Source organism: Abramis brama (assembly GCF_963993115.1).
Source record: "Abramis brama genome assembly, chromosome: 4".
In the NCBI taxonomy this organism is placed as follows: Eukaryota; Metazoa; Chordata; class Actinopteri; order Cypriniformes; family Leuciscidae; genus Abramis; species Abramis brama.
In genome coordinates, this window is record NC_139966.1 from 5,428,154 (window position 1) to 5,446,732 (window position 18,579).

Consider the following 18,579-nt stretch of genomic DNA (forward strand, 5'->3'; position numbering starts at 1 on the left):
CTATGACTTTATTTTTGACAAAAATAGTATTTTTTTTTTTTTTTGCAGTTTAATACGTTGCTTATACAAATACATTTTTTTCAACATATTCCAGTGGATTTTTACTCATCTCAGTAGGCTATAGCAAAGCAGTTTATTCTTTCACACACAGACACGCGATTCATATTCAGGCTAAACAGTCTTTACAAATATGTACCCTTCATTCATCTCACAGAAAGGCGAGTCATATTATAGAAATGCGATTCATCTTTTTGCGGTTTGCATAGGCCTACACTAACGTTATTCCATAACGTTATTCCACACGTGAGAAAAGAAAACAGCCTACCTCACTCCTCAGCGCAGCGGGATCTGCTCCTCATATCAGGAGATATTGCTCCTCATCAGCACTGTTCTGAGGAATCGTTTCTCCATAAGGTAGGCTATATTATGCCTCACTCGATCGCGACGCGCTGTGTTTACAGCTGATGGGCGTTTCACACCCCTCAGAATTTGCGTTTGAATAGCACGCGCTCTCCGGGGAGTGGTCACATTACTGTGAATGAACTCCTAATTAGCTCGACAGGAGTCGCTCTCTTTTTATACAGATTACAGAAACTGAGAATATTTGTTTTTTATATAAGTTACTTCTTTTAACAGATGCGATCTCAAGCTTTATGCCCGTGGGTCTGTTTGCCTGTTTGACTAAATTTTCGCGGAGTTATTGATCATTTTCGAACGCGTTTCAAATGGGAGTTCACGGACAGAGGGAAGGCAGAAATCGCATCATGTTAATTTTTCTTTATTTGTCAAAAAGCAAAACACTTTATTTTTATTGTGAGTATACAGAAAAAAAATAGAAACTGAACAGGATCGATTGATGTATTACACGAAAATGAAAGATCAAAATTAACAGAGCATTTGGTGTTTATTTTCATTGCTAAAAAAAAAAAACGAGCAAAACGCGCGGGCGCGTTTGTGGTCCCCTGAGGGTTAAGCAAGGGGGAGAGCAAAAAAACTAGCTACTAGTCCCCATTTCAGGCGCTGCGTCATATCATTACGCCTGCTGGACTCATGGTACGGCAGCAAAGTTTCTTGATTATTACGCAGGAATGAGAGCATAGTTCCTAGCCATATCAGCCTAGAAAATCACAACTTTACATTTTCCGTCGGTCTTAGTACACGATGTAACTACAGAAGAGTCAAGTTTTAAATAGGAAAAACATCGAAACTCGTTGGTCATTTTTTTGAGAGAGATGCTAATGGTCTTGTCCGATTCAATGATCTATGCTAAGCTATGCTAAAAGTGGTACCGCCAGACCCGGAGTTCGGCTGAATAGATTCGAAAACGGTAAAACGTACTCGGTTACTAACGTAACCTCGGTTCTCTCTAAAAGAGGGAACGAGTACTGCGTTTTTTGTAAAAATGCTACAGGAAAAACTCTTTTTTCACGAAATACTGAAGCAAAAAATTATCCTTAATTTTTATACATGTAAAGCGCGTTGCAGCAGTACTCAGCTATGGCGAGACGGCTTGCTCGCTCATTGGCTGCTCTGCGGCAACTGCATAAGCCTATCGAGCGAGGCCTGAGGTGACGCTTCGCGCCCTCCTTGCCATTTCCCGCCGAGACGTGTGTGGCTAACCTCTATAAAAGGAGCTCGAAAAGGCTGATTCACTTGATTTTCTTTGCCGAAGCGAACCAGAGTGAACCGTACGCACGGCAGAGAACGCAGTACTCGTTCCCTCTTCTAGAGAGAACCGAGGTTACGTTAGTAACCGAGTACGTTCTCTTACGAGAGTCCTCTCGTATTGCGTTTTTTGTAAAAACGCTACGGGAACCCCTTGTAAAACGCCGTGCGTGCTGGGATAAAACACCGATCACTGGAAGCTAAGCCAGGTGTACAGTGCATAACCACCAGATAGACTCACAAGAATCTGGGAATAAGGGAGGGGGACCTTAATTCCCTATACTGTAGCGTCCGCAGACGTAAACATGACCTCACAGAGAGAGTCTAGAGACAAGAGGGGATTCCCTCCATCCTTATATGGTTGCGTCAGCAGACGCGAATATGACATCACATAGACAGGGTGGGGAACCTGAACTAAATGTGGGAAATTTGGGCCTTACACAATTCTGCCCATAAGACAGTCGGTAGCGCGTTGCGCATGCAATTTCAGTGTTCTAGTTAGACAGCTGAATTGACTACACCGATAGTAGCTTAGCCTGCAAGGCGGAACCTCTAGGTTGTAAAACCTAATAAATGTAGACAGCGAGGCCCAGCCTGCCGCCGTACATATATCCTGTAAGGAAATCCCGCTGGACCAAGCCCACGAGGAGGCAACACCCCTCGTAGAGTGCGCTCTAACTCCCAACGGGCACTGGAGGCCCTTGACAGTATAAGCCAGCGCCATGGCGTCAACTATCCATCTGGATAAGCTCTGTTTCGAAACAGCCATTCCCTTGGAACGTCCACTGAACGAGACAAAGAGCTGCTCAGTCTGTCTGAAGACAGCAGAGCGGGACACGTAAGCTCTAATAGGGCAAAGAAAACTTGAGTCCCCTTCCTCACTTGATCCCGGCAGGGCAGACAGGGAGATAACCTGAGCCCGAAACGGCGTGTTGAGGGACTTTGGCACATAGCCATGCTTATGTTTGAGTATGACTTTAGAGTCATTAGGTCCAAACTCTAAGCACGCTGGGCTCACGGAGAGCACGTGCAGGTCACCTATGCGCTTCACCGAAGCGAGAGCCATCAAAAACACTGTTTTGAAAGACAAATGTTTGAGGCTAATAGATTGGATAGGCTCGAAAGGGGCACCCTTCATGGCCGCCAAAACTGTAGAAAGGTCCCACATAGGGACTGAAGGAGGTCTGGGTGGATTCAGCCTCCTAGCTCCCCTGAGGAAGCGGATGACTAAATCGTTCCTTCCTAGTGACTGACCCAGCGTTGTTCCAGAGAACGCTGTAATAGCCGCCACATAAACTTTGAGCGTGGAAGGGGATCTGCCCTTATCCAACAGCTCCTGTAGGAAGGAGAGAACCTCCGTCACCTCACAATCGAGAGGTGATAGGCTCCGAGCTGTACACCAGCCGGAGAAAACCGACCACTTTGAGGCATAAAGCCGCCGAGTCGACGGCGCTCTGGCCTGAGTGATGGTATTTATCACTCCCTCTAGCTAGTCCAAGACCGAAGAAAACGTCCATTCCACCATTGGAGAGCGGGTTCGCAGACGGTGGTCCGCGGACGAGCGCGCCGGCCCCCCGAAATTTTTTGGGGGCCGGCCGACGCCGCACCCCGACCGCGCCCGGGCGCCCGACCCACGCGGGCAGTCGCGAGGGGCCCCAGCGCCCTCGGGGGCCCGACGGGAGGCCCCCGTTGTCCTAGACCCCCGGAAGCAGTTCGGCCTTCGTCCTGGGTGGGGTGACCGGTCCCACTAACCCACTATTTGTCCGTTTGACCACTGTTTTGGGCGGACCCCCCCCCCGCCCACCCCCCCGTCCCACGAACCCACTATTTGTCCAATAACCCACTATATGGCGCAAACGTCCCGTTGACCCCCCCCCCCCCCCCACTCCCAGGCCACGCCCCCGTCCCACGAACCCACTATTTGTCCAATAACCCACTATTTGCCGGAAACGTCCCGTTGCCCCCCCCAACACCCCCCGTCCCACGAACCCACTATTTGTCCAATAACCCACTATTTGCCGGAAACGTCCCGTTTTGCTGGGCTAGGCTCCTCCTGCAAAGAGCGAGATGGTCAAAGAATCAGCGAACACGCCCACTCGTCAGACAAACGGTTAAACGGACCCATCAAAAGTTGGACTTACCGAAGCGGACTCACTCGGGTCACCCTCTTCCTCTTCCGTCTGCGGAGGGGTGGCGGCGGGGGGCGGCCGCTTACGCCTGGCCACCTTTGGACCGGAGGAGGAGGTGGTGGGGCGCTCCGGCCTGGAGGAGGTGGTGGGGCGCTCCGGCCTGGAGGAGGTGGTGGGGCGCTCCGCGGTCCCCGGAGGGGCATCCTCACCCTCCACGGCTGACTCGAACAGCCTCCGCTGCTCCGCGGCCTGCTTGGCGTCTAGATTCAACGCGTAGAAGCGGTCAGCCGTGGAGGTGTCATGGCACATGAACCTGGACACCTTGTGCCTGTCCCCGGGGCTGTGGGTGTTCTTGGCCTGTACAGAGAGGAAAGCACAGTTGGAAACAAACATGCGCACGTCAGAAGTTCACAAGGCAGAAACACGGGCTGGGAAACTCACGTGGGTTGCGATGGAGGTCCTCACGTCGGTGAATGTCGGAGCTCCTGGCAGCTCCATCCCAGCCCATGCCTCCTGAAAATATTGGTTTAGATTTTTACAGGAGCTGGGCTTGGAGGTGAAAAAGAAGTAGTGGGCGTCGCTGCCGCCCACTAACTCCTTTCTCATGGCCAGGAATTCTGTCAGCCACCCGTACTCCTCCTCAGTCAAGGCCAGCTGAGCGGCCCCGAACGCCTGGTTGGTCTTGTGGGAAGCAATCTGTGGAAACAGCGAAAAACGACACAAGAGACGTAAGAGAGAGAGAGAGAGAGAGAGAGAGAGAGAGAGAGACAGAGAAACCACTCACATTAATAACGTAGCATCCTTCCATTGCCCCCTGTCGCGCTGCCTCCACCTCCCCAATGGTCATATTTTGGAACACCCCACCGCGATGCCCATAGATACAGGCGAGGTAGGCGGTGAGGTGCCCATAAAATGACCACTGGTCCTTCCTGTTGCTAGTCACCTTGAGACGGGCTGTGAGGGAAAAAAAGACAAGCGTTAAGGGGCATGTGTGTGTTTGTGGTACGCCAAGGTCTGAGAGGTAAGAGGAGGCAAAAACTTACCCAGGATCTCCGGAATGGCGACCTTGGTGGAGGCAACGCACTGGCGGAGAGCGGCCTTCGGGATGAGGTGGCCCTCCTTGGCCTGTTTGACCGCCACCTCATGCACGACCACCCTCCGCCTGACAGAGCGGATCAAATTCTTGATCTCCCTGTTGAGACCGACCATCACCGTGCGGGAGAGCCGGCAGTTGGGCGGCGGGGTCTCGGTCACGTAGGCCAGGAACTGAGAAACGTTCTTTAAATACATTTGCACCGTCGGCTCCGCGATCTTGGCCTGGTTCAGGGAGTTGTGCCAAGACCGCATCCTCGCCGTCTGGTTCAGGAAGGCCAAGCTGGCCAGGTCCGTGTGCCCCGCCGCCATGTAGGCCAGAAAATTCCGGATGTGGAAGACCTTCGAACCCACGTTGTTCACCAGCCTCGGAGTGGGGTCGGCGCCCTCCTGGTGGCCGCGGAACTCCTCGAGGAGGAGATCTGCGAAAAGAGAGAAAACAAACACAAGAGCAAATGGGGTCAGAACAAAAACACTGGGGTCGGAACATTGGACGCAGAGGGAGAAGAGATAAAGTACTCACTCAGAACTGGCACGTGGTCAGGGAACGGGTACTTCTCCTGCTGAGGTGGCTGGGCGGGGGCGAGAGGCTGCTCGGCTGGGGCCTCGCCGGCCGGCTCTCCGGATGTCCCGGCACGGGGCTCACCTTCCTCCTCCTCGGCCTCTTCCCTCTCGGGGGTGCCGAGAGCGGCCATGAGTCTCCCGGTCACCCTGGCGACATGGGCGGAGGCGCTGGGCTGCGACCTCCTCCTCAACAATCGGTAGCGGCGGGTCACGTCCCTGAGTGCCCGGTTCAGGGTGTCCACCTGCCCGTTGAGGTCGGCCACGTTGTCCCTGAGGCTGGTGATGAGGCGCATGCAGCCAGGGTTGCTGCAGGGAAACTGCGGAGCGTTAGGGTCGTCGTCGTCGTCCACCGGCATCACCTCCTCCGGAGCAGCGGTTGTGGGATCCTCCAGGTCCAGGGATGAGGCCAGTGGCACCGTCGGGTTGGTCGCCCTCAGCTTGGCGAGGTCCCCCAAGATCTTCGTCCGCTTCAGAGCCTGCATCGTCTGCCGACGAGCTGCGGCCGTCAGCTCTGTGTGGCCCTTAAGGTGGCGGTCCATCCGGGAGCTGAATTTGCAGCATGCAGCCACCGGGCAAGGGCCCTTCCGGACGTCCACCCTCCCGGATGGAATGGCCAGCAGCAGCTTGCGCTCGGCCTTGTTGCGGACCCCGTGGCTGGTGGTGAGGTGCTGGCTCAACTGGTGGTAGGCCCTGTGGCAGAGCGGACAATCCTCGATTCCCATCGTTGGCGTCGTCTGTAGGTGAATAAAAGTGAGGAACGCGTCAAGAACCTGGTGCAATGTGGTTGGGTGTGTGAGTGTAAAAAAACCTTGTGGAGTATGAGTTTGAATGACAAAGATTGATCCATCTATAAAGAATAAAAAATATGAGTCAGCTTCTGACAATTGTACATGGGGCTTCATTGATGTCAAAACATTAAATGAATACAAATGTTAGGCCTTCGGGGGAACTTGGTATTAAATAACTTCCCCGGATTGATCAATTTAGGCCCGAAAAAAAAGTAAAATAGTCACGTACGTGTAATAACGTTTAAAAAAGCTATGTACAATACAACATCATTGCACGATAACACTTTATAGTACAATTTAAGATGATTTACGACTGCATAAACTATGAAGTTAGAGAATAAGGTTAGAGAATCTCACCTTCACTTGTCAAACGTCAGCAGATGTGATCAGTTGAGCGAAATGGTGGGTGTACAGACGCTTGTTTGGAACCAATCCCCAGCCTCGTTAATTGGCACGACAACTGATTTTAAAACAAAACAATCTCCAGACGCTATGTCCAGACAAATGGGTTACTTTCGTTTTTGGTCGTGCCCCTTGCTCCACGTTCCCCAAACTCGAATCGATCACAGCGCCGGACGAGGCCTTTCCAAAGAGCCCACCCACAATGTCCAGCTCACCAGGGTCCCCGAGTTACAGCCGTTCGAAGTCGGGGTCCCAGCGACCGGGGCCCGTGACTCTTGCGTTCAGGAGAGGGTCCCCGCGGGACATCCTCACCCGAGTTTGAGCTCTCTGCGTCTTCGCGCTGCCAAGATACGAGCCGTTTTGTCCCAGGGGTCAAGAGGTCACCGGCGGACGCCATTTTGATTTGCGCGCCGTGGTTTTCGGCTAATATCTTGGCCAAAACACCACCAAAAATCACGAAATTTTTACCATTCTTTTCAGCACGATTAGACGGTTCCATAGAGCTCGGTGCACGCCGGATCCGTCGAGTTTTGGCCTTGATAATTGCGTTCTTTTTGTCTGTATCTCGGGGCCCCAGGGGCCCACGAGGCCGTGGGTGGTCTCAAAGTAAAGGTCTCGTCCCGTTCTACACGATAAAACGTTAGGTGTCCATAGGACCCAGTGGGCCATCGTGAAAAATAAAAATAATCTTTCATTTTTCAGTCACCATCCACAATCACTGGACTCATCACAAACGGGGGTTAGGAAACGCTTAGGAAGGGGCTAGGGCCCTCAAACTCGGGGGCCCGACTCAGGGGCACTAGACGACGGAACTCGCCGAGTTTCGGGCTCCTGCGACTTTCCGTCTCCTTACGGGGGCCGTCCCACGGCCCATTTAAAAGGCATAGCGGTTTCGCGGACGAGCGTCCCTTTTCCGACCTCGTGACCCCTGAACGAGGTCCCAGGGGCCCCAAACTTTCCCGCCCGCACCAGGGGGCCGTGGCGAGTCGGAAAACGGCGCCCCCTAGTCGATCGGCCCTTCCGAAGCGGCGTCCACGAAACCACGGTGGAAAACCCATTCATTTAATGGGCGAGTGGGATTTTGATGGAAATGTCCCAGGGGCCCCAAATTCGGCACGGTGGCCCCAGGGCCCGCCCCGAGTGACGTACCGAAAGCACCGGGCCCTAGAGTGGAGGCAAATATTTTTTAGCCTCTATGCAAAATCTCTCCCTGGCCTGACTCTCACACTGAAACAGCCTTTCCAGCCTTTGAATGATTTGGTGGCGGGGGAGGGGCGATTTTTCGCAAAGGCCCCAGGGCCCCACGCTTCGGGGCCCCGCGTCAGGGGCCCCTGGAGAGTCGGAATCTGAAGTATCGAGGTAACACGACCCTCCGTCTGCGTACGGGGGCCGTCCCACGGGCCATTTGACGGCGTAGCGGGTTCGCGGACGAGGGGCCCTTTTTCGACCTCACGACCCCTGAACGAGGTCCCAGGGGCCCCAAACTTTCCCGCCCGCACCAGGGGGCCGTGGCGAGTCGGAAAACGGCGCTCCCTAGTCGATCGGCCCTTCGGAAGCGGCGTCCACGAAACCACGGTGGAAAACCCATTCATTTAATGGGCGAGTGGGATTTTGATGGAAATGTCCCAGGGGCCCCAAATTCGGCACGGTGGCCCCAGGGCCCGTGCCGAGCGACATATCAAAAGCATATGATGGTGGGGGAGGGGCGATTTTTTGCAAAGGCCCTAGGGCCCCCACGCTTTGGGGCCCCACGTCAGGGGCCCCTGGAGAGTCGGAATCTGTAGTATCGGGGTACCACGACCCTCCGTCTGCGTACGGGGGCCGTCCCACGGCCCATTTAAAAGGCATAGCGGTTTCGCGGACGAGCGTCCCTTTTCCGACCTCGCGACCCCTGAACGAGGTCCCAGGGGCCCCAAACTTTCCCGCCCGCACCAGGGGGCCGTGGCGAGTTGGAAAACGGCGCCCCCTAGTCGATCGGCCCTTCCGAAGCGGCGTCCGCGAAACCACTACGGCGAATACATTCATTTAATGGGCGAGTGGGATTTTGACAGAAATGTCCCAGGGGCCCCAAACTCGGCACGGTGGCCCCTGGGCCCGTCCCGAGCGACATACCAAAGGCGCTAGGCTCTAGAGCGAAGGCAACACTTTCCCGCCCTTTTAACCCTAATCTCGGCCTTGTGCCTCCTCCACTCATGTAACCTAAGAGCCTTTTGAGTGAAAGTTGGTTATAAGTGGCACACTTTTTTCAGGAAGGTCCTAGGGCCCCACGCTTCGGGGCCGTGAGTCGGGGGCCCCTGGAGAGTCAAAATATCAAATCTCGACGTGATACGACCCTGCGTTTCCGCACGGGGGCCGTCCCACGGGCAATTTGACGGCGTAGCGGGTTCGCGGACGAGGGGCCCTTTTTCGACCTCGCGACCCCTGAACGAGGTCCCAGGGGCCCCAAACTTTCCCGCCCGCACCAGGGGGCCGTGGCGAGTCGGAAAACGGCGCCCCCTAGTCGATCGGCCCTTCGGAAGCGGCGTCCACGAAACCACGGTGGAAAACCCATTCATTTAATGGGCGAGTGGGATTTTGATGGAAATGTCCCAGGGGCCCCAAATTCGGCACGGTGACCCCTGGGCCCGCCCTCAGCGACATATCGACGGCGCAGGGTGATCGTGGCGATTTTTCCGTCGGACGTCAAAAACTGGCCACAGGGGGCGCCGTGGTAGGTCAAAGGGTCGCATACGTGTGCATTGTGGGTAATTCGTGAAAAAAAAAAAATAGTGGGTTATTGGACAAATAGTGGGTCCGTGGGACGGGGGCGTGGCCTGGGAGTGGGGGGGGGGTCAACGGGACGTTTGCGCCAAATAGTGGGTTATTGGACAAATAGTGGATTCGTGGGACGGGGGCGTGGCCTGGGAGTGGGGGGGGGGGGTCAACGGGACGTTTGCGCCAAATAGTGGGTTATTGGACAAATAGTGGGTTCGTGGGACGGGGGTGGTGGTGGGGGTGTTTGGGGGGGGGGGGGGGGCATTTGCCCAATATAGTGGGTTATTGGACAAATAGTGGGTTCGTGGGTTGGGGGGGGGTGGTCCTGGGGTCAATATGCTCTCTGTCGCCCACTAGATGTGTCCGAACAACCACTATCCCGTGGCAAGTAGGTAGTGATCCATGAATTGGGGGGTTAGCACAAAAGGCCCACTTCCCACCAAGCTAGTGGGCATCTGTCATCCCAATTCACACTACGATCCCTCCGGCCCATTATGCGTCCAATGGCAGCTTATTAACATGGGCTTTTTTCCACGAACCCACGTTTTGGACTACCTCTGCGAGGTCAACGGATATCCGTTGAGCGCCCACACATGAAGGGACCACAGCTCCGGGTGTGGGTGCCAAATCGAGCCCCCGGCCTGCGAGAGGAGATCTCTCCTCAATGGCACTGGCCATGGAGCGATGTCTGCTAGCTGCATCAGGACTGGAAACCATGCTTGGTTCTTCCAGAACGGTGCTACAAGCAGCACTGGGCATTCTGTTTCCCTGACCCGCTCTAACACCTGTGGCAGGAGGGAGACGGGGGGAAAAGCGTATAGCGGGCAGCGCGGCCACATCTGGGACAGCGCGCTGTCGTTCTTGGAAAAGAACACGGGGCAATGAGCGTTTTCGCGGGACGCGAATAGATCCACCTCCGCTCTGCCGAATCTCTCCCACAACAGCCGGACTGTTTGTGGGTGTAGAGACCATTCGCCCAGGGGAATGTTGTTCCTGGACAGTCTGTCTGGGCCCACATTCTGGAGCCCAGGCACATGCACTGCTCTCAGCGAGCGCAAATTGTGCTGAGCCCATATTAGGAGGCGTTTCACCAGCCTGTACAGGGATGTGGATCTCAGACCGCCCTGGCGATTTATATAGGACACCACGGCCGTGTTGTCCGAACGGACTACGAATGTGTTGGTTCTTTGATTTGGGGACAAAAACGCATCAGCGCGTTGTGCACTGCCAGCATTTCCAGGCAGTTGATGTGTTGGAGCTTTTCTCGTTCCGACCACAGGCCGAAGAACGGTCTGCCCTCGAGCAGCGCTCCCCATCCCGAGGTGGATGCGTCTGTCGACACCATCCTCACTCCCGAGGAAGTCCCCAGGCTTAGACCTGATTGGTACCAGCCGTCCGCCAACCAAGGTATCAGGGCTGTCACACAGCTCTGATTGACCTTGAGACGTAACCGGCCAGACACCCACGCTCCGCGCGGTACTCGCGCTTTCAACCAGAACTGCAGAGGGCGCATGCGGAGCAAGCCCATCTGAAGAACTGGTGATGCTGAGGCCATGAGACCTAGCATCCTTTGAAACGTCCTGAGCGGGGTAGTCGCGCCGCAGCAGAAGGATCTCGCCGCGCGCTGAATGTGCAGCACGTGCTGTGGCGACAGCCGCGCTGTCATAGACTGAGAGTCCAGAATGGTACCCAGAAACGAAATCGCTTGACTGGGGTTCAGTGAACTCTTCGTCCAATTGACCGTGATACCAAGATTCTCGAGGTGATCGAGTAAAATGGTTCTGTGCTCCACGAGCTGTGATCGTGATTGAGCTAGGATCAGCCAGTCGTCCAAATAGTTCAGCACTCGCATGCCTCTGAGTCTGAGAGGGGCAAGCGCTGCGTCCATGCATTTCGTAAATGTACGAGGTGCCAGGGACAAGCCGAACGGCAGGACTGTATACTGGTATGTTTGACCCTCGAAGGCGAATCTCAAGTATCGCCTGTGATGTGACGCTATCTGTATTTGAAAATACGCGTCCTTTAGATCTATTGACATAAACCAGTCTCCTCGGCGAACATGCGCGAGGATTTTCCTGGTCGTGAGCATTTTGAAACTGCGTTTCACTAATACTTTGTTCAACCGTCTTAGATCCAGTATGGGTCTGATACCACCGTCCTTTTTGGGGACTAGAAAGTATCTGCTGTATAGCCCCCCTTCGCTTTGAGCTTGGGGTACACGCTTTATCGCCCCTTTGCTTATCAAGTTTGATATTTTGGCGCGAAGTAGGTGTGCTACTTCTAAAACCACCGTAGTTTCGACGTGCGCTGTGAAGCGGGGGGGGGGGCGTCGGCAAAACTGTAGCGAGAAGCCTCTCTTTATAATGCCTAGCACCCAGTCCGAAACCCCTGGAAGCGCTGCCCATGCTTCTGCATGGCTGGCTAAGGGCTGGATGCGAAGCGCGCTCTGTTCGCCGTGCGACAGAGGTGCTTCGGGGCGCAATAACGTAGGCGTTATGCCTGTGGCATTCGAGGCGGGGGGCGGCTTATTACAGCGGGCAGAGCGCTCGTCCTCGACCTTACTACAGCGCTTAACTGAGTGAGGGAGGGCTGAGAAGGTCCCGCGGGACTCATGTCTGCGAGTAAATGTGGGCGGGAAGCGGGCACATTCACTGCTTTGGGCGCGCTGTCTGTCTGAGCAGAGCGAGCGCGCACAGGTCCCGTTTTTACAGAGAGCCTGTGGTCTGTGAGACATAGTGTTTGTGGGCACTGGGAAGTGGGCACTTTCACTATGTTGGAAGCGCAATCGACCTGAGTCGATTTTATGTGCGCAAGCCCTAAGTGTAGGGCTGTGCTTGTGTGTAGAGATGGGCACTGAGGAGTGGGCATCGACACTACAAATCATAGCACCATCGGCCGTGGCCGGGACACCAGAAAATACACTCTTTTCGGGATATATCTGGGTAGCCGTAAAAACGGCTTTTGTGTGCAGGCAAGCGGGCAACTGTGCGGGCTTGCGTCTTGCAGAAAACGCTGGAACAGTCGCAAGTCTTGGGACTGAAACAGCGGCGCGCTTGGGTGAGAGACCGGCCGCAACGGGACTCACACACCTGCGCTTTCCTAGGCGTGCTAGGACTTCTTCGGGGCTTCCGGCTTCACCACAATCCTCGGCCGCGGCCCGCGCTGAGCGGGGCGTCGGTTGGTAGAGCGAGAGCGGGGCCTGGAGCTGCGCTGCTGTCGCTGCTGTGAAGATGCGGCCGAAGGCGGGGGCTGAGGCTGAGAGCTCCGCGGAGTCTGTTTTTCACGACTCGCTGCAGAACCGGAGCGCTTCGGGAGGAAGTGCTTGAAGGCTTGAGACGCTTTCTGGGCTTCGGTAAATCTCTCCACGAACTCGGAGAGAGAAGATCCGAAAAGGCCAGCGGAAGACAGCGGGGCGTCGAGAAACGCGGTGCGCTCGGAATCAGCCATCTCCGTGAGCGTCAGCCATAGATGCCTCTCAGCAACAGTGGCGGAAGCCATACACCTTCCCATGGCTTGTGCAGCAGACTTGGTAGCGCGGAGTGTTAGATCTGAAGCGCTCCTCAAATCCGCGATGCAGATAGCGTCAGGTCCCATCTCGTCCAACTTACGGAGGAGATCACCCTGGAATATCTGCAGCGTAGCCATGGTGTGTAGTGCTGACGCGGCCTGCCCAGCGGCGGAGAAAATTTGCGCGAGCAGCGTCGACGTCATGCGGCAGGCTTTTGAAGGCAACACCGGTTTAGTCCGCCGTCCAGCAGAGGGCGGGCAAAGGTGGGTCGCTATCGCCTGTTCCACCGGCGGAAGTGAAAGGTAGCCTCGGTCACCTTTTTACTTCATGTATTTATTTTTATTAAAAAGATTTATCAGAACAAAACCTGATTTTTTTTTCTGACATGAGAAGGGAATGTATTAGTAAATATACACATACATATAAATATGATTCAAGTTTTTGACCCAAAAGAGGGTTTCTTGAATAAATAACTGAATAAATATTTTCATAAATTGATATATTTTGTGTTCTTTGATCAATAAAAAGATTTAATTGAAAAGCTTAAAAAGTCTCCTTTTTCATTATCTGGACACTAATATTTGATCCTTACATTAAAATATTTTACAGAATGAATCCTTACATACATAAAAAATACTACAAGGATTCTCTTTCTTATTAAATTGTATTTCTTATAAAATTTTATTTATTTGACTGCTTCTACATGTCTTACGGTTTTGCAATATTTTCTACACTGTTTTCAAGTAGTATCTTCACAGATGAAAGAACTATACCCAGCAAACATGCTCCTTTGGGGCCCGAATGGGGCCCTTGCGGGCAGCCCACTGTGGGCCCAGATACCGGCGTGAAATGCGGGGCACATGTGGGCCCCACACTATGGGGCCCAGGTGGGGCCCCATCGGGACAGCCCAAAGTGTGGGCTGACTGTGGGCTAGCCCACACTAAGTAGAGTGGGCCCCCATTGGGGCCAGTTGTGGGCCCACAGCAAACCCCTTAGGGACCCGTGTGGGACCACTGTGGGTCCCACACTATGGGGCCCAGGTGGGGCCCCATCGGGACAGCCCAAAGTGTGGGCTGACTGTGGGCTAGCCCACACTAAGTAGAGTGGGCCCCCATTGGGGCCAGTTGTGGGCCCACAGCAAACCCCTTAGGGACCCGTGTGGGACCACTGTGGGTCCCACACTATGGGGCCCAGGTGGGGCCCCATCGGGACAGCCCAAAGTGTGGGCTGACTGTGGGCTAGCCCACACTAAGTAGAGTGGGCCCCCATTGGGACCAGTTGTGGGCCCACAGCAAGCCCACGCTGTGGGCAAAGTGTGGGTATACTGTGGGTACATTGGGTTAAGTGTGGGCATACTGTGGGTACACTGGGAAAAGTGTGGACAATGCAAAGATGTATTGTAATATACCTGTGGCCTTAACAAACAACAAGATTAGTTTGGTTGTACTTTGCATTTGCCACAATACATGCAAAATAATTGCACTTGTTGAAAGTTGAAGTAGTACATTATAAGTTATATGTTTCAAATAATTTCATTTATTCACAGTCATGTAAAATATATATATACATTATATACATACATATATATATATATATATATATATATATATATATACACAATACATTTACCGTTCAAAAGTTTGGGGTCAGTATTTTTTTTTAAATACTTTTGAAAGAAATCCCTTCATCTCATCAAAGCTGCATTTATTTAATAAATACATTAAAAAGAGTAATTTTCTGAAATATTGTTGCAACTTAAAATAACTGTTTTCTGTTTTAATCTATTTTACAAAGTAATTATTCCTGGGATGTTAAAAAATTATGTTAATAATTTATTACAGTAGCCAGCATCCAGTCGTCAGCATGTAAATCGTGGAAAAAAAATCAGGAACGTTTTGAACAGAACTGTCAAAAGAGCAGCATTTATTTTAAATAGATTTTGAGTCTTTTGTCTTCAGAGTCCTCAAGTCTTCTGGTTCTTCTGCTCCTTCCACCATCCCAGTCTCTTGCATGATGATTTAACAGGATCAGGATCAACCCCTTCGGATGCTGCGGCCTGGCTGTTTTTTTGTGTCAGTTTTTTCTCTAAAGTGAGAAAAAAACAACAACAATTGAAATGTTAACATAAATTTTTTTTACAAAAAAACAAAAACAAGGTGTAATTTATATATGACTGGAGAAACCTGAGAATAATTTGAGTTCTGGAAAAATAGTTACAGGTGTTGTTTATTATTATTATTAAAAACAAATTTAGGCGGTGTTGTTGAAAGAGAAACATACAGAGAGTGAACCAATTGAGGGCATGATGAAAATAAGAGCATGAGAACAGTTTACTAAAATTATCAACACAACGTAAAGAATAATCTTGTAAACTTGTACTCACACTCATGTCATTCCAAACCTGCATGATTTCTTCTGTGGAAGATGATATTTTGAAAAATGACTCAAAAAGTCAATGGGATCCAATGGGATTTTCATTGTATGAACAAAACAGATTAAACATAATTCAAAATATCTTCTTTTGCATTCCACAGAAAAAAGTAAATAATACATGTTTGGAACAACATGAAGAACAATCCTTTTAATGTCTTTATCAATAAATCATTGATAGATTTAACTTGCAGCCTGAATATGTTATTTTTATTAAAAAAAAATAGAGGGAATGTGTCTGACGGTCAAACGAGTACTTGCACAGAAAAAGAGTGACCTGTGCCTGAGTGGCTCTTTTGGGTTTATTATTTAGCTGTTTGACACACATCACAATTAAGGAAAAAAGAGAGAAGACAACTGAATATTAGTCAAATATTACATAAATCTATACAAATAAAAATGATTTTTTTTCATCAGTGATTATTGACTAATTAATAGTCAATCTCTGGTCCTCGAAGTGCACTGTCTTGCAGTTTATGTCCAGACCTGATCAATCTCACTTGCTCTTTTAACCAAAAGAGCTCGATTAGCTTGTTCAGGTGTGCTGGACCAGGGTTGGTGCTAAAAACTGCAGGACAGTGGTCCTCAAGGGCCAGAGCTGAGGTCCCCTGCAAAATGTTCGGAACATGACTAGATCGATCACTTACAGCAGTGGTGTCCAGTCCTGGTCATGGAGGAGTTTAGCTCCAGCCTGTCTGTAGTTTCTGCTGATCCTGAAGACCTCGATCAACTGGTTCAGGTCTGCTTAACTGGGGTTGGAGCTCAATTCTGCAATCAGGATTAGACTGCAATAAATACTGAAAAGAGAGAGGACAAACAACATTTCAAATACAGTATTTAATGTTGATCTTAACTTTAAGATTAATAAATGCTGTAGAAGTAATTGTTCACTAATTGTTGGTTCATGTTAACTAAAGCTAACAAAATGAAACCTTATTATAAAATGTTACCATTTATTAATAATGAGAGAGTTGGCCATACGAGTATAAAATTAATTAATAGGAATCTTAAACTGGTTCAAACTAGGCTACTGTATTGTATATTCATGTTAATACTAGGCACAAATGGCATTATAGCACTCCTTTCATTTGCCCTCCAGGTGGGCGTTCCTATAATGGTGTGAGTCATGTGACGTCACGTGAAATCAATGAATTAACCGTCCAGTGAATATTTTTAAGTTAAATAAATTAGTTTACTTTCATTCACACATTTGGAAATTGCCAGCAAAACCTTTACAATACTATCAAAATCTCTCATATACTGTACACATACAATGTGATTAAAAGCCTAAATTACAGCACAAGTTAACCTGCCTCTAGCTATACAGTTAGCTGCTACTGTTAACTTAACGGATGAGATGCTAGCGGACTTTTCCTGAAGACACTAAATCATTTCTATAAAGTAAATATTCAACGGAAGCGTGTCATTTACATGAAAGAATGTGTCAGAAGCATTTGTATGTACTATTTGTGTAAGTTTGGGGACTAAACTTACCTGAAAGTAGTGAAAACAACAGTGAGAGACGGAGTTACTGCTTGTGTCAGTTGAGCTGTCGTTCCGTTTCCATGGTAACGGCCTCCGCTCCAGTTCAAATGCGGCTCGAATGTTCAGCGCGAGCGCCCATTAAAACACGTAAAAGTCACGCAGCATTTACATAAACAGAATTGATGGAGGGAATTATTTGATAATCAGATAAAATATCTTGAAAACTTTGGTTTGTTCCATTTGTTCCTATTTTAATAAAACCTGTTTAATTATAACCTCAGTGAGATCAATTATGCAACATAATAACTTAAAAATATCCATCAGGGAACGTTCTCTATAAGTTACTTTAAGGTTATTCAAAAAATAACCACCCTGCAACGTTCTGGGAACGTTATTTTATGGTTGCAAAATAATAACTTAAAAATAACCATTAGGAAACGTTCTCTATAAGTTATTTTTAGGTTATTTAAAAGTAACCACCCAGCAACGTTCTGGGAACATTATTTTATGGTTACATAAAAATAAAACCAAAAAAGAATGTTCCCCTAACGTTAGTATTTGGTTCCCAAAAAAAATAACCAAACGGGAACCAAAAACTAACGTTAGGGGAATGTTCTGTGTTAACTGGGTGGTCTGTCTGACTTTATCAGTCTGTCTGGGAACAGCTGCAACAAGCAAACAGGTAAAGATAGTACTCGTCTTGCTATCTTGTTGACTGTGTGCAGTTTTAGTTAAGTATGGGATTGACTGTTGAATGAAATAACATTTATGACATTTTACAGGATCGTTAAAATAGTTTGATTAACCCTGAGCTTCTAATCTTAAAGCAATGATTTAACTGTACTGTTATGGTGGGTTGCCCACAGTAAACCCTCATGGTGGCCCCACAGTGAAAAACAGCTATGGGCCCCGCATGGGCTAACCCCACTGGGGGCCCGTGTGGGTTTTCTGTGGGCAGTCCCACAGTGGGTTGCCCACAGTAAATCCTAATGGGGGCCCAAATGGGTAAAACTGCTATGGGCCCCGCATGGGCTAACCCACTGGGGCCCCGTGTGGGTTTTCTGTGGGCAGTCCCACAGTGGGTTGCCCACAGTAAATCCTAATGGGGGCCCAAATGGGTAAAACTGCTATGGGCCCCGCATGGGCTAACCCACTAGGGGCCCGTGTGGGTTTTCTGTGGGCAGTCCCACAGTGGGTTGCCCACAGTAAATCCTAATGGGGGCCCAAATGGGTAAAACTGCTATGGGCCCCGCATGGGCTAACCCACTAGGGGCCCGTGTGGGTTTTCTGTGGGCAGTCCCACAGTGGGTTGCCCACAGTAAATCCTAATGGGGGCCCAAATGGTTAAAACTGCTATGGGCCCCGCATGGGCTAACCCACTGGGGGCCCGTGTGGGTTTTCTGTGGGCAGTCCCACAGTGGGTTGCCCACAGTAAATCCTAATGGGGGCCCAAATGGGTAAAACTGCTATGGGCCCCGCATGGGCTAACCCACTGGGGGCCCAGTGTGGGTTTTCTGTGGGCAGTCCCACAGTGGGCTTGCCCACAGAAAGCCCACATGGGGCCCGAAAGGGTAAAACTGCTATGGGCCCCGCATGGGCTAACCCACTGGGGGCCCATGTGGGTTTTCTGTGGGCAGTCCCACAGTGGGCTTGCCCACAGAAAGCCCACATGGGGCCCGAAAGGGTTTGCCCTTGCCCACACTGTCCCACAGAAAACCCACACTTACCCACAGTGGGCCCACACTGGCATGTTTGCTGGGT

At 50.9% G+C, this 18,579-nt stretch overlaps 1 long non-coding RNA gene across 1 annotated transcript; it reads right to left on the reverse strand.

Moving 5' to 3' along the window:
- Nucleotides 1-14,809: 14,809 nt before the first annotated feature.
- LOC311081853 lies at nucleotides 14,810-17,721 on the reverse strand. Its single transcript, XR_014606022.1, has 3 exons — nucleotides 15,981-17,721; nucleotides 15,595-15,646; nucleotides 14,810-14,988 (listed from the first exon to the last, which is right to left on the reverse strand). It is a non-coding gene; the product is annotated as an uncharacterized lncRNA (long non-coding RNA).
- Between the last annotated feature and the right edge of the window lie 858 nt (nucleotides 17,722-18,579).